The sequence below is a fragment of the Fukomys damarensis genome, unplaced genomic scaffold (assembly GCF_012274545.1).
Source record: "Fukomys damarensis isolate Sample0158 unplaced genomic scaffold, DMR_v1.0_HiC HiC_scaffold_28, whole genome shotgun sequence".
Classification (NCBI taxonomy): domain Eukaryota; kingdom Metazoa; phylum Chordata; class Mammalia; order Rodentia; family Bathyergidae; genus Fukomys; species Fukomys damarensis.
This window is the reverse complement of record NW_022900940.1, coordinates 31,829,190-31,842,587: the sequence shown is the minus strand read 5'-3', so window position 1 is coordinate 31,842,587 and position 13,398 is coordinate 31,829,190. Positions and strand designations below refer to the sequence as shown.

Here is a 13,398-nt window from a genome sequence, read left to right as displayed (position 1 = left end):
ATTTCTAGTTGTCTTTGCAAATAAGGTGATAGAAAATATAAACAGAGGATTTTGGAAGATGTCATGGGGCATCTATGATTCTGCTTTGCACAGATACTAAAGATGGTAAAGTGCCAGGCGTTCATATATACAAAGTAAAACCAGAGGTCTCTCTAATAAAGGGCAGGAGTGCCATGTGCAGATCATTTGCCTGAAAAGTTTCTTTTATACCTCCTCTCCATTCACCTAACGTGTGACTAAATAGGAGGCACGAGAAAGTATTGTAGTTAGGGATCTTTGGAAAGTCTCTTGGAATATGATGTAGATTTAATAATGGATGTTGGTCACACTCATATGTTCTATCCCACAAGAAAAATAATAAGCCCCTAAGTGTGTGCCAAGCAGCTGTCTTAGGAACCAGGTGATGAAGCCTGTGGAGCTGGAATGGCACTCTCACTGACAGAGGCACAGCAGATTTCCAGTTCTCTGCCCATGCTCCCCATGGTACTTCCTCCTATCTTAGCAGGGAAATTTGAGCTGCTTTGAATGAATATTAAATAAAGAAAGCAATTCAACATATGAAAATATCAGAATTGTGGATTGTTATAATTAACAAATAATGTCCTATTTTACCCAGGATCTTACCACCTGCTCTTGCCCTAAAATCTTTTTCCCCTGCAAGTCTCCTGTTCTTTCCATTTTATCTCTTCATCAGGACAGATGCCCAGGCCATGGGTCAATCGTGATTGTACATAGCATTTCTTTCACTTACAAAGAAGTCTGTGAAACAGTTAGAGCAGTATTGGTGCAGAGTGCCAGAAAATTGGGGCTTGGACATTAAGCACACATGCATTTAATGGTTTACTCAGAATTAATAAGACACTGGCTTGTTTTTAAGAGGAATGTTCAAGTGACTATTACAGATACTCTTTACAAAATTGATGCTTTGCTGGAAGACAAACCAAGTCTAGTAATGTAATTAAATAGAAATTAAATTGGGGAAAATGCATAATCATATTCTTATTAATATGTTAACTTTCTAAAGATTATTTGCATTTTGCAGGCATTGAGCAAGATAACTAAGGCAAGTTAATTAGATTTCAAGTGAATTGCCACCATGTTAATTCATATTTTATAAGAATGGTAATTAAAATCCAACATGTTATAGTGACAGTATGGTATTTTATTATATTCCATACTAACGTTTCAGTCTAAGTAATTTTAAAACATCAGCTTAATGGATTAGTAAAAGTATAATAATGTAACTGGGCTTTTATTGTAATAGAATCCAGATTATGAAGTGAATTCTGTTATTCTTAAAGTCATTCACAGCACAGTTTTAATGATAAAATCCACTCCATCAAGGTTCTTTTGTATTCACTTCCTGATGCAAATGACTTTCTGTATATGTATTTAAATAAATATAGTTTTAATATCCATTTCTGTAACCTGTTTTATTTATACAAGAAAATGTAATTAGTGTGGTCTTTGGATTTGAATATCAAACAGCAGTGGGTAATATAAAATGTCACAAGTTTCATGGATTGGATTTGCTTAGTTTGTCAAACATTTCCTAAGTTTGAACAAGGGCAGCGAGATAAGGGTTGATTCTGCTTCCTTCATGGAAGAGTACTTATTAGAAGGATGATGATACAAAGTCCTGGTAAAATGTGCACAGTGAAATTGGCAGTTTAAGTATTCTCTTGGTCATCTGCCATTGAGATTTCTCTTTGACTCACAGAGTCTCAGCAGGGCCCTAACAGGTGATGGGGCCAGGGTGAAACTGCTGAAAAATGTGGCGTAGAACTAGTGAAAAACCTTATCAGTGAGCTGTGATAGGATCACCTTGAGACAGTAACTGTATCATGGAATCCTCTGCCTAGAGTGCCCATGCTGTTCTTTGGGAAACATCCTCTTCTCTACAGTGCTTGAGAACAAAGGTTAATTTGACCCTGGGGAAGAGCTTGTCTTGTTTCCAATAACATCGACAGGAATGTATTAGTACTTCAACTTTCCAAATGAGGAAACAAGTGCAGACACATGATGAACGTTGCCTAATATTTCCAGCGTTCCAGTGACAGATGCTGTTGCATTTCCCTTGACATCAGTACTCAACATCAATCACTCTCAAGGACTGCTTTTATCACAAACTTCAACCACTTATTCACATCTTCTATGGCTCTTAAGGCTTTCTGTACTACTTAATTCAATTAGTTAGAGCCCTGGGGTGGGTGCTATGACTCACTACCCATGTCATCCTCCAGGAACGAAGGATTTAATCTTCCAGCAACTGGAGTTGCAGTTTACAACGTCCTCAAAGTGCTATCTTGAGTCCAAAATGTGCTTTATCCAAAGTCATGGCTCCTCTCCAGAGAGCCTACAGTCAATGGCAGTGAAAAGCTGAAGGTCCAGTTGTTCCACCACCAGGTTAGGAAAGCTTTGAAGGACTGTCTTATGTTTGCAACTTCCAGCAGTCTTTGGTGACTTCCACTGAGATTGCATCCAGCTCCACTCATTTTTTACACTCCGGCTTCTTTCCTTCCCCTTCTAAAGGCTGAATCACCAAAGTACTCCTGGACAAACTACATCTTAGAGGCTGCTTCCTAGGAAAGCCAGTTGCAACAAGCCTTGTGTTGTATTTAGCTCATGGAGTTTTCATTACTTCGTGGAGATCATAGAATTAATTTAAAGCTATCATTACTTTCTATCTTCATTATAAATACTTCCTCAATGGATAAAATAAGTGCAAATAACAGTTGAATCCAGGTTAATAAACAGACTGAATTTACAGGATTTAAGAGAGCCCTTGTCTTAGAGGGCATTAGATAAAATGAGGGAATTTTAATCATAATAGAGAAAATTAGATTCAGATCTTGAATACATTAATTAGAAATCAGGCATCTGAATTTAAGTGATTGTCTGAAAAAAGGAACAGCTCCCTCTACAATCTTCAGTGTTTCATAATTAGATGAAAGTCCCAGAGGAAAGTCTATTTTTCGCCTTTCAACAATTGCAATTTAAGTCTTTGGATGACTATTTGAGCAAAAGCATCAAGTTTTCTACAGGGAAAGGAGTTTGAGCAAGTGAGGAAATTTCTCTTGCAAATGCTAGCTACCAGTTTAAGTACACTTAAGTTCATTAGCCATTATACATAATGAAATCATTCATTGAACTTCTTAAGTGCTCCTTGGCTGAGCACATCCCAGGACAACCATCAGAGGGCCAGGAAGGGGCAACAAAGAAAGCCCTCTTTCATATTCATGACATTTTTGGAAAAATTTCATGGAGCATTTCCAAGTACTTAAAATAACCCAAAGTAGATTCTTACAGAGCTTATTTTACCATTCAGGTACTTTCTTGATAGTTCTATAACCATGTGTTCTTAGCCCTCCCCATGCAGACTCAACACAACGTCTATGCTGTACAGACTGTGCATTTAAAAGTTTCTTCTATTCTGTAAGTCATCTTAGTGTGAGATTCAGGACGTTTGTATGATTGAACATGTCATATCTACCTGGTCCCATTAAATTGTGGCATTTTTTAATTTTTTTCCCAAGTAGTATTTATTAAGGCTTAGACATTGAGAGTTAGTTTGTGCTATAAGTAAATGAGAAGTTACCCCATACATAACCTACATTAAGGAAAGTCACTGCTCTCCGGGTCCATGAGGTTGTCTCTGACTATTATGTCAACTGACTTGTTTATTCATTTGTCTCACTTAAATAATAGTATTAACTATGACTTCAAAAATTATTGAAGATTACCTTTGAAATGAGAGATGTTCTATTTGAGAACCCAGCAAATTTCTCTTTCTTCTCTGCCCTTCTGTCCTTATCAGTGTTGCCTTCTTGCTTCTGTATATTCTTTGAGGTTGTTACCATCACTTATAGGTACCTGGGAAAGCAAAGGATCATCCATTCATTTATTCTGCAAATACTAATAAATGTCTGTTACATACACAGACATGTATGGAAAATTTGGAATACATTTGTTAGTCAAACAGACATTCCTTGTTTTGTTTTGTTTTGTTTTATTGGTACCTGGGATTGAACTCGGCTCCTTGCGCTTGCAAGGCAGGCCACCGAACCGCTGAGCTAAATCCCCAGCCGCAAACAGACATTTCTTTTAAAATTCTTTTATTAGTACATGCTTGTAGTCCATAAAAAACGCATTCATTGTGAATAGTATGTGGACATGACACACCTTAATTCTTTTTACATCCCTTTCCCTCTGATCCCCTCATTCCATCTCTTGGTCCCTTTTCAATCTGCAAAAGATCTATCTCTGTGTTTTTTCATTATCTATCTTTTATTTTGGTCCTTTATTTGTACTTTGGGTTTTACGTGTAAGAGAAACCATGCGATATTTAAGCTTGTGTGTCTGATTTATTTCACTTATCATTATGGATTCTATTTTCTTATAAATGATTCAAATTTATTACTTTTTCCACTGAGAGAACTTGATAGAAAAAGTGATCCTTGATTTTAGCAAAGTCACCTTGGAGCAGAAGATCCTGTTATGCAACAGCCGTATATCAAATGTATTATGTATATTAGTTGCTACATAAAAATGATTTGTAGAACTTCCCAATTTGTTAACTGCCTTTGAAATTTAGGAAACTATGGAAAACTGAGAAATCTGGGTACAACTAATCTGTAAACAAAAACTCAAGACTTACACATTTAGACATACAGGAAAACAACAACCAGCTTTGCAGCGAGATCTGGTAGTTTAAAAGTGGAATCTTAAAACTGCATCTCTAAGAGGCACTAAGATGTATGGTGCACACCCTCAAAGAATGAGAAAGGGACAGAATATTAGCAAAGAGCTAAATGAAGACCATGAGTGCCTTACTGAAAAGTTTGCTACTTGAAATTAGATCAGACAAAACCTGACTAGCAAAGATATAGAATCTCTTTCTATTATATAGAACAACTACCAATCACTACCAAGAATTGTGTGTTCTAATCTGGAAAATATAGATGGTGATGTGTTCTCTATTGGAACATGAACAGCTAATTTATGTGTCATTATCTGGTCTAGGTGGTAAAAGAAATATAGTCTCCATCGTCTCTCATCTCTTTCATGAAGAAAGTTGGAAGCTACCTACATACAGAAGGTGGCAATACCATAAACAAATGGGCTCTTGACTGGGAGTCAGACACCCCTACTCCCCCCCACCAACAAAGAACACTTACACAAGTTCATAGGTACACAAGTGAGAAATTAATTTTATTCTGTTGTGCTATTAACGATTGTAAAGTTTCTTTGTCACTGCAACTAGCTAACTTTACTTTTACCAACTCGGGGAATCATTGAAGGTTTGTAAGGTGGATATGACTTTGAGCAGATGTATACTTTCCCTTTTTAATTTTTTTCCCCTCAGGAATACATTTTTAAAGCATGAAGCTCCCTTAATGTAGGCTCTTGGGGTTCAGGAGACTTTAATAAGCCACTAGAAAGACAGGACCTATGTCAGGTCTTGTATAGCAGAAAGAGAGATGACAGCTTCAGATGCCATTTGGCTGGTCTATCCTAGAGGAGTTGCTCTTGAGCTTATGTAGGGCTAAAGCACAGATGGCTCCCAGATTGTAAAATATAAAGAGCAAATTTTTAAAATTAATACAAAAATATCCAGTGAATGAAGTTATGGCATAGTAAGCATTCACATTAAATTTGGAGCACCCAGAATTAAACAATTAGAGCTAACCATGTTCAAGACTACCATGTAAAACATTTGAAACAAAAGAATCTATTGTAAAGATAAATCACATCTTATTATAAAAACACATATCTTTGGCTTAACTCTTTTTCATAGAAAATGGTTCTTTTTTTTATATGAATATTAGCCATACAGACAGGACTAGCAATGATACATTTCAGGCAGGAGTGCCCGGAGACTTATAAATGCATGGGGAGTAGAGCTTGAAATCCCCTCTGCCAGGGTACAGAATGCCAGATAATGAATCCTCACGGAGGTGACATTACAAATTGGAGTCTGGAAGGAGAAAAGAAGTCAGGGAAATAAAGAGTTGTTATAGAATGAATTATTGTGGTAATTAAGGCTATGGGTAAAGAAGAGTTTAGTTATTGCAATGCAAATAAATCAAGGACATGTTTTAAGCAATGAAACAGCGTGCCTCTTAGAATTTGTCTAGTTCTAGCCTGTTTTGTTTCCATAAAATCCAGAGCTCTAGTCAGGAAGTATCTTACTCTTGTAAGATATACAGATAAAGGTAATTGCTAAAATATAAAAAGAGTTTTTGTACATACACCTAGCTACCTTAGATCAGTTTTGGATTAAAGCAACGAAAAAGGCATGAATCTTATTTCTCAACCTGTACTTAATGTATCATTACTTTGGCAGGGATAAATGACATGTTTGTCATGTGATGCTAATGAAGATAGCATTTTAAATTCAGATTGACAAAACTCAGTGCTTCTATTTGTAAAAGAATCTCAAAATGTGACAGGATCACGGAGCAATATTTCAGTCATTAAGCCAGGATAGGATTTGGTTAAAAGTGTCTCATTTAAATTGATTATAATTCTGTTTTGTCACTCCACACTTTTTAATAATGAAGTGTTTTGTTTGGAATTTTTAAAAAATGTCTTATTTATTAGTGTTATGTTTTTGCTTGTTTATTGGAGGTGGGAGAGTTTGTTTTAAAACCATTCTGTCCTACTTCTATTGGAAATCTGGAAATAGAAAATACAGCATACAGAAAATTCTTTCAAAATTTGAAATTTCAGTATTTTATATGACCATACACAGATTGTTACTTAAACTGAAAATAATACATGGTTATGATACATGTACATATACATATATACATATATGTTACTTAGCCTATAAAGCTTAAAAATTATAGACCAATATAAGAATTCAAAATACTTTAAAGTATATTTGTGTCTTTTTCTTTCTTCACTTTTTCTTTGTACACTAATAAGCTTGGTGTGCTTTTTCTTTCAATCCTTTTTATATGTCCTTATGTCAAAAATATCCTTCACCACAATTTTAATACCTGCATAACCATTTATCACACAGATGCATCATGTTATTTAATAATTACTTTCTCTCTGAACATATAGAATGTTTCCACAGGTCTTCTTATAGTGTATCTATACCAGCACATATCATTTTCTTACCAGAGACTCCTAGAAGTGAGGTTAGAACATCCTCGTGCACAAACTCATTTGAAAGCTCTTGATACATGTTGCTAAATTGCCCTCTAGGTTTCCTGTGGCCCATTTGCAATCTCATCAGTGGCTATTCTTAACATGGCCTAGCCAGCTTTGATTATCATTAGAGTTTGTAATCTGTGGCAATTTGACATTGTACTGCTCATGTGCTCCTTTTCTTTCTCTGTCTACAGTGGGAATGGATTTTTTTATTTGTTAGCTAGTCATTAATATCCTTTTATCTTTCAGTAGACTTTCTAAACCTTTACATGGAGTTTTTGTTACTGATACATAGCAGCATGTTTTTCGAGATACATATTCTAAGATTCTTTAAATTTTATTTTTTCTTTACTTTTTTATTCTGCAAGTATAAATTCTTGACTTCATTCTTAAAAATATACAGTCAGGACACGTAAATAATTTTATACTTTCTCCTAGTTATTTTACTTATTTTTATATTAATTTTTAAATTCCTAAATTTATTTACAGATGTTTTGCTAATTTAGGATCAAAATTCAAATTCCATACAGTTGATATAAAATCAACATATATTAATTAGTTTTCTATATATGAACAATAAACTATTCAAAAAAGATTAAAACAACCTCATTTAAAATAACAGCAAAATGAATAAAATGCTTAGTAATTAATTTAATGTAAGATTTAAACATTAATATCACATAACGTTGATGAAAGTTGTTGAGACACCATTTTCATTGATCAGAAAAATTCATATCAAAATGTCGACACTACTCAAAGTGATCTACATATTCAATGAACCACCTACAAAAATTCCACAGAATTTTTATGAAAATAAAAGAATCCTAAATTTATATGTAACTTCAAGAGACTCAAAATAGCCAAAACAATCATGACCATAAAGAGCAAATCTGTGGGCATCATACTGTTTATCTTAAACTATCCTACAAAGGTATAAAGACAAATACCATGGTATAGACATAAATACAACTATGAAAAAGTAGGAATCCTACAAGTAAGCCTATATGTGTGTGTATATATATATATATATACATACACACATATGTATGAATATATATGTCTCTCTATATATGTCTATATATGTATATTCATACATATTCATACGCACTATATATGTATGTATATATGTATGTATATATATATGTATGTGTGTGTGTATATATATATGTATGTATATATATATATAAAGAGAGAGAGAGAGAGACAACTAATCTTCAATAAAGGTGCCAGCATCATACAATGAGGAGAGAGAGTAATTTCTTCAACAAGTATTATTAACAAAACTACATGTTCACATGCAAAACAATATATTTGGATCCTTATCTCATACCACACACAAAAATTAACTAAAAGTAGATTAAAGCTCTGAATGTTAGATTTGAAAACTTCACAAAGAACACATAAAGGGGAAATTCCATGATGCTTGTCTTGGAGATGAATGTTTTGAATATGTCTTCAAAAAACACAGTCAAGAAAAAGAAAAATAAGTGGGACTACATAGAAGTAAAGATTTTGCACACAAAAGAATAAATAATAAGCAAACCATGAAACAGAAACATTTTTGAGCTATTTAATAGGTTATTTAGGCAAGATTTCTTATATCTAAAACATAAGAAACACAAACACAAAACAGTAAAGAAATAATGATGATAAAAACAATGATAACAAAGACAAATTACAAATAACCTTTTTTTTTTTTTTGAAACAGGGTCTCACTATGTAGATCAGACTGCTCTGGAACTCACTGTGTAGCCCAGGCTGGTCTCGAACTTGCAGTGATCCTCCTGCCTCAGCATCCCGAGTGCTGGGATTATAGGCATGTGCCACCATGCCCAGCTATAAATAACCCAATTTTTAACAATGGGCAAATGATCTGAATTTTTCAGAAGAAGCCATGCATGTGGCCAACATTCATATGACAGTGTGCTCAAAACTACTACTCACCAGGAAATGCAAATCAAAAACTATGGTGAAATATCTGCTCACACCTATTATTGTAGGTCTGTAAAAAATAAGCATCAGTGAGCTTGTAGAGAAAATGGAGTACTTGTTTGTGTTTCGTGGGAACATAAATTGGTGCAGCTACTATGGAAAGCATCATGGAGGATTGTCAAAAATTTAAATCTAGAACTACTATACGATTGAGCAGTCTCACTTTTGGGTATATAGCCAAAGAAAACAAAATCATCATGTTGAAGGGATATCTACACTCCCCCTTTCACTGAATCATTATTCCCAGTAGCTGAGACACAGAACCATCCACTGCCAGATGATTTGCTAGAGGAAAGGCAGAAGAGGGAAATGACTTGATAGATCTGTTAATTAGATTGATTGTGGTAATCATTTTACAGTGGCTATAGAAATCAAAACATGTTCTACCCTTTAAATATAGACATTGATTTATCAATCATATCAACCGAAGCCCTGAAAAAAAGATACCACGTTTACAAATTAGGGTGAACATTTTCATTGAAATGTAATAATGAATTTTTGCACTTTGAAGATTTGAGAAATTGTGTATTAAAAGAACTTTAACTTTTATTTACTTTTTTCTAACAAATCATAAAGCATTTTCATATTTTTAGTTAAAAACCATTAGAATAAAACTATATATATAGATAGGATAAAATTATTCTCTCTAATTGAAGAAAATAGCAAGGCTGGGAGTGGAGGTGACAACAATGTTTTATTTTGGGGGGGTGATAAATCCAACTATATAATTCTCATCCCCAAAGACTTTAGTTGGTTTGAACTCTAAATTTAGATATGTGTTTCAATTTCCATTGACACTTTATAATATGTACATAAGCTTCAAATTCACAATGTTTTTACTGAACATCCTTAATAAGTATCACATTCCACATGGGTGTTAGTTGGAAGTGTTCCCAAACACATAGAAGTCCCTACATGTGCAGAATCAATTACATGTGTTCATAGTTGTAAAAGTATTCTTCATTCTTATTTTGGGCAAGATTTCTGTTGTTATGGGATTAAAAGAGTACTGCATTTAAACAATAAATTTGAAATAATAATAGCACAGTGAACAAACATGAGTTACATCAATTCTGTAACTTAATGTGACCATTTGGAGTTTTTATTGATACTGAAGATCTTAGTGAAAAAAGATGAGGTGCAATGCTTGGGTTTGCTAGACATAGATTTTGGTTCCTCTGTAAAACTTTTTTACTAGAGAAATACATTTGAGTTGACTTCTTACGTTCTTTACTGACAGTGGTGGGACTTGAACCCAGGACATTTTGTATGCTAGGCATGTGCTTTGCCACTGAGCCCCACCCTCAGCCCTAATTTGAGTTATAAATTTTTGTTGTTGTTAGCAGCAGAGATGATCTTTTTCTTCTCTGCATCAGTCAATCATTGGCTCAGGCTAGGAGTGAAGTACCTCCCATTGGTAGAGGAGGAAGCAGCTGTGAGCAGTTAGCACCCAGCAGCTGGGGAAAGTTCACTGGCCCGGCTAAGGTCTCTGAGTGTTGAACCAGATATGTTTTAAACTCATCTTCCCATTTATACTGCTAAAGAGTTATGTGTCAAGAAGCCCCTTGTGGTAACCATAAAAAATAAAAATTACTTCCTTATATCCAAAATAATCCACTGCATGGAATCTGGAATTTTTTCCTAATTTGGAAAAGTTTTAGAAACATCTTTGTAGATGGGATTAAGAATCTCAGAATGTGGAGAATAGTATAAATTATTCAAGGTGCACCTCAATTCAATTACGTATATCCTTAGAAGGAGGAAGTAGAAGACTTTCTACGAGAGACATAAGTAGGGCGACAAAGACAGAGTGGAATGATGCAGAGTAGGCCATAAGCTGTTAGCTTATACTGCCTCTTAGGGTTCATTTTATGGTTTTTAAAAATTTTTAATTTTTGGTACCGGGAATCGAACTTGGGTCCTTGAGCTTGTGAAGCAGGCGCCACAAGCACTGAGCTATCCCCAGCCCTTAGGGTTTATTAACTAACCTCATTTTCCTCTAGATCCACTGTGAGTTTACATCCTACAGTGATGGCCAGCCTTTTAGAGACAAGAGTCCAAACTGCAACCCCAAGCCTACTTATTTATCGCAAAGTGCCAACAATGCAATTAAACCTGAATACCAAGGCTTTGCTTTAGAAAAAACAAGTCATAAATTAACATCTTTTGTCTTAAAACAAAAACAATATGAGTGCCATAGATTCTTCTCTGCTGTCAAGGACTATAGCAATGAGGTTCTTGAGTGGTTCTTGTTGCTTTAGCAGTAAGTGTATGTATCTTTGTATATATTTTATAGTATACTTATACATGTTTGCATGATGTATCTTGTGTAATTTAAGACTGGCTCATAACAGGGAAAATAAAATAAATTTACTGAGAAGCCGATAAGGGAAAGTGTTAATTTTTAAAGATACAAATATACATATGAAGATATGTATGTGTATATGAAATAGTTTTCAGCTTAAAAAATTCTAAGTACACTGTATTATTGTGTTCTAACAATTTTGGAAAGTAAATATATCCCTGACAAGTTCCAAGTCTCAGAAGAGTTATAGTCTCCTAATGTCTTGAAACTAGTAAATATAAGTGCTATGGCTCAGATCCAGAGAGGTCCAGCGCTCTTATCAAACCTCTACATTTTTCTCAAGAAGCCCTGGGGACTTAAATGACAGGAAAGTCAGAAAGCTGTGTATTATTCAGTAGTTTGACAGCAAACTAGAGAATAATAACGAGAGGAGTGAGTAGGAAGGTATTCGTGTGGGGAAGCTTTCGGTACATGTTTTGGAAGACCGTAATGATTATAAAATGTATTCAGTGCTTTCAGATGGTTTGTAAGAGACTACATATACGTAAAGCAGTGGAAAATCTAACTAGAACAAACCTTGTTGGTACACAAGGCTGTTGCCTAAAAAGCATTCCCACACCAGATGTTCAGTGACTTACCAGAGTCAACTGTCTCTGCCTTTTCTTGTCCCAAATGCCATACGACTCTGAGTGATAAAACCTTTGTCTTTTGCTCTACTCAGCATTCCATGGTCACTTTCATATTTCATCACTGGGCATTATGCAATTTTAAAACCGAGCTAAGAAGTTGATGTGTACTATTCTTTCTGTCTGACAGTGAAATCTTGAGTATCTATCCGCCCATCCTTTTCTGGTTTTTACTGAATTTCATTCCTTTCTTATTGCTTGGAATTTTGGAAAATTTTTATGGTGGTGACTTTCTATTTGTTTCTTGCTAGGAAGTGGGCTCTCTGATGCGTGCTAAAACTCCAAAAGAGTTTGGAGTGATTAATAAAAGACAAGGAACATAAGCAACCTTAATAAATCTGCTGAGTTGGTTCTGCTTACCAACTTGCTGTCTCATAGCTCTTCTTGTTTGTCGTTAAACTGACACTTTAATAGAGTAGTAAAAATTGATTCCAACAGAAAGGTTTGTGTTTGACATCATGTACAAAAGGACAGTAGGACCTTAAAGTAGTCACTGTACAAATGTGGAACTATATTTACTTGTTAGGTGAACGTTGTATCTACTCTGTTCCTACTGCACTTCTCACAGATAGGCCATGTCCTAGGATATTGTTGCATACATTGTCATATTACATGAACAGTTAGAGACTCTTGTGGTTAGGATGCAGCCCCCAAAGACCCGTGTGTTAAAGACTTGGTGCCTAGCTTGAAGTGTTAGTGGGAGGTAGTTGAACTTTTAAGGGATAAGGCTTAGTGGGAGGCCCTCTGTTCTTTGAAATCATGCCCTGCATGGAGACATTAGGACACTAACCCCTTCCTCTTCCTGTCTTTTGTTCACCAGTCACCCTGAAGTTAAAGCTGGGCTTCACCATGAGCTCTCCACCATGCCGTGCTGGCTCTCACAAGCCCAAAAACAATGGGGCCAACTTTTCATGAAAACACCAAGACCGGAAGGTAAAATGAAACTTTCCTTTTTATAAGTTGATTGTCTCAGTAAAGGAAATCTGATTAACACAGAGAGCTCAGAGAAAGTAATCTCCTTTTCAACAGAATTGAGAAGGGAATAATAATGGCCAGTGTTTTCCTCGGTCTGAGTTACAGACGTGCAGCCCTTTGGTTTGCCTAGGCCACCCTGGAAAAAGGAAGAGTTTTGGGATGCATATAACATAACCTAATGTAGTTAGGATATATAAGTAACAAAACTTCTTGCCTTTTTTTTCTTTGTATTGGGGATGGAACTCAGGACCTTGTGCTTAAGAGGCAGGCACAGTGCCA

At 35.2% G+C, this 13,398-nt stretch overlaps 1 long non-coding RNA gene across 1 annotated transcript in view; it reads left to right on the top strand.

The window, feature by feature from the left end:
- Positions 1 to 13,071, top strand: part of LOC104875668 — a 132,343-nt gene extending 119,272 nt beyond the window's left edge. Inside the window, exon 3 of the long non-coding RNA XR_784138.1 lies at positions 12,965 to 13,071. This is a non-coding gene — a long non-coding RNA (uncharacterized LOC104875668). The remainder of the gene's footprint in view (positions 1 to 12,964) is intronic.
- Positions 13,072 to 13,398: the final 327 nt, after the last annotated feature.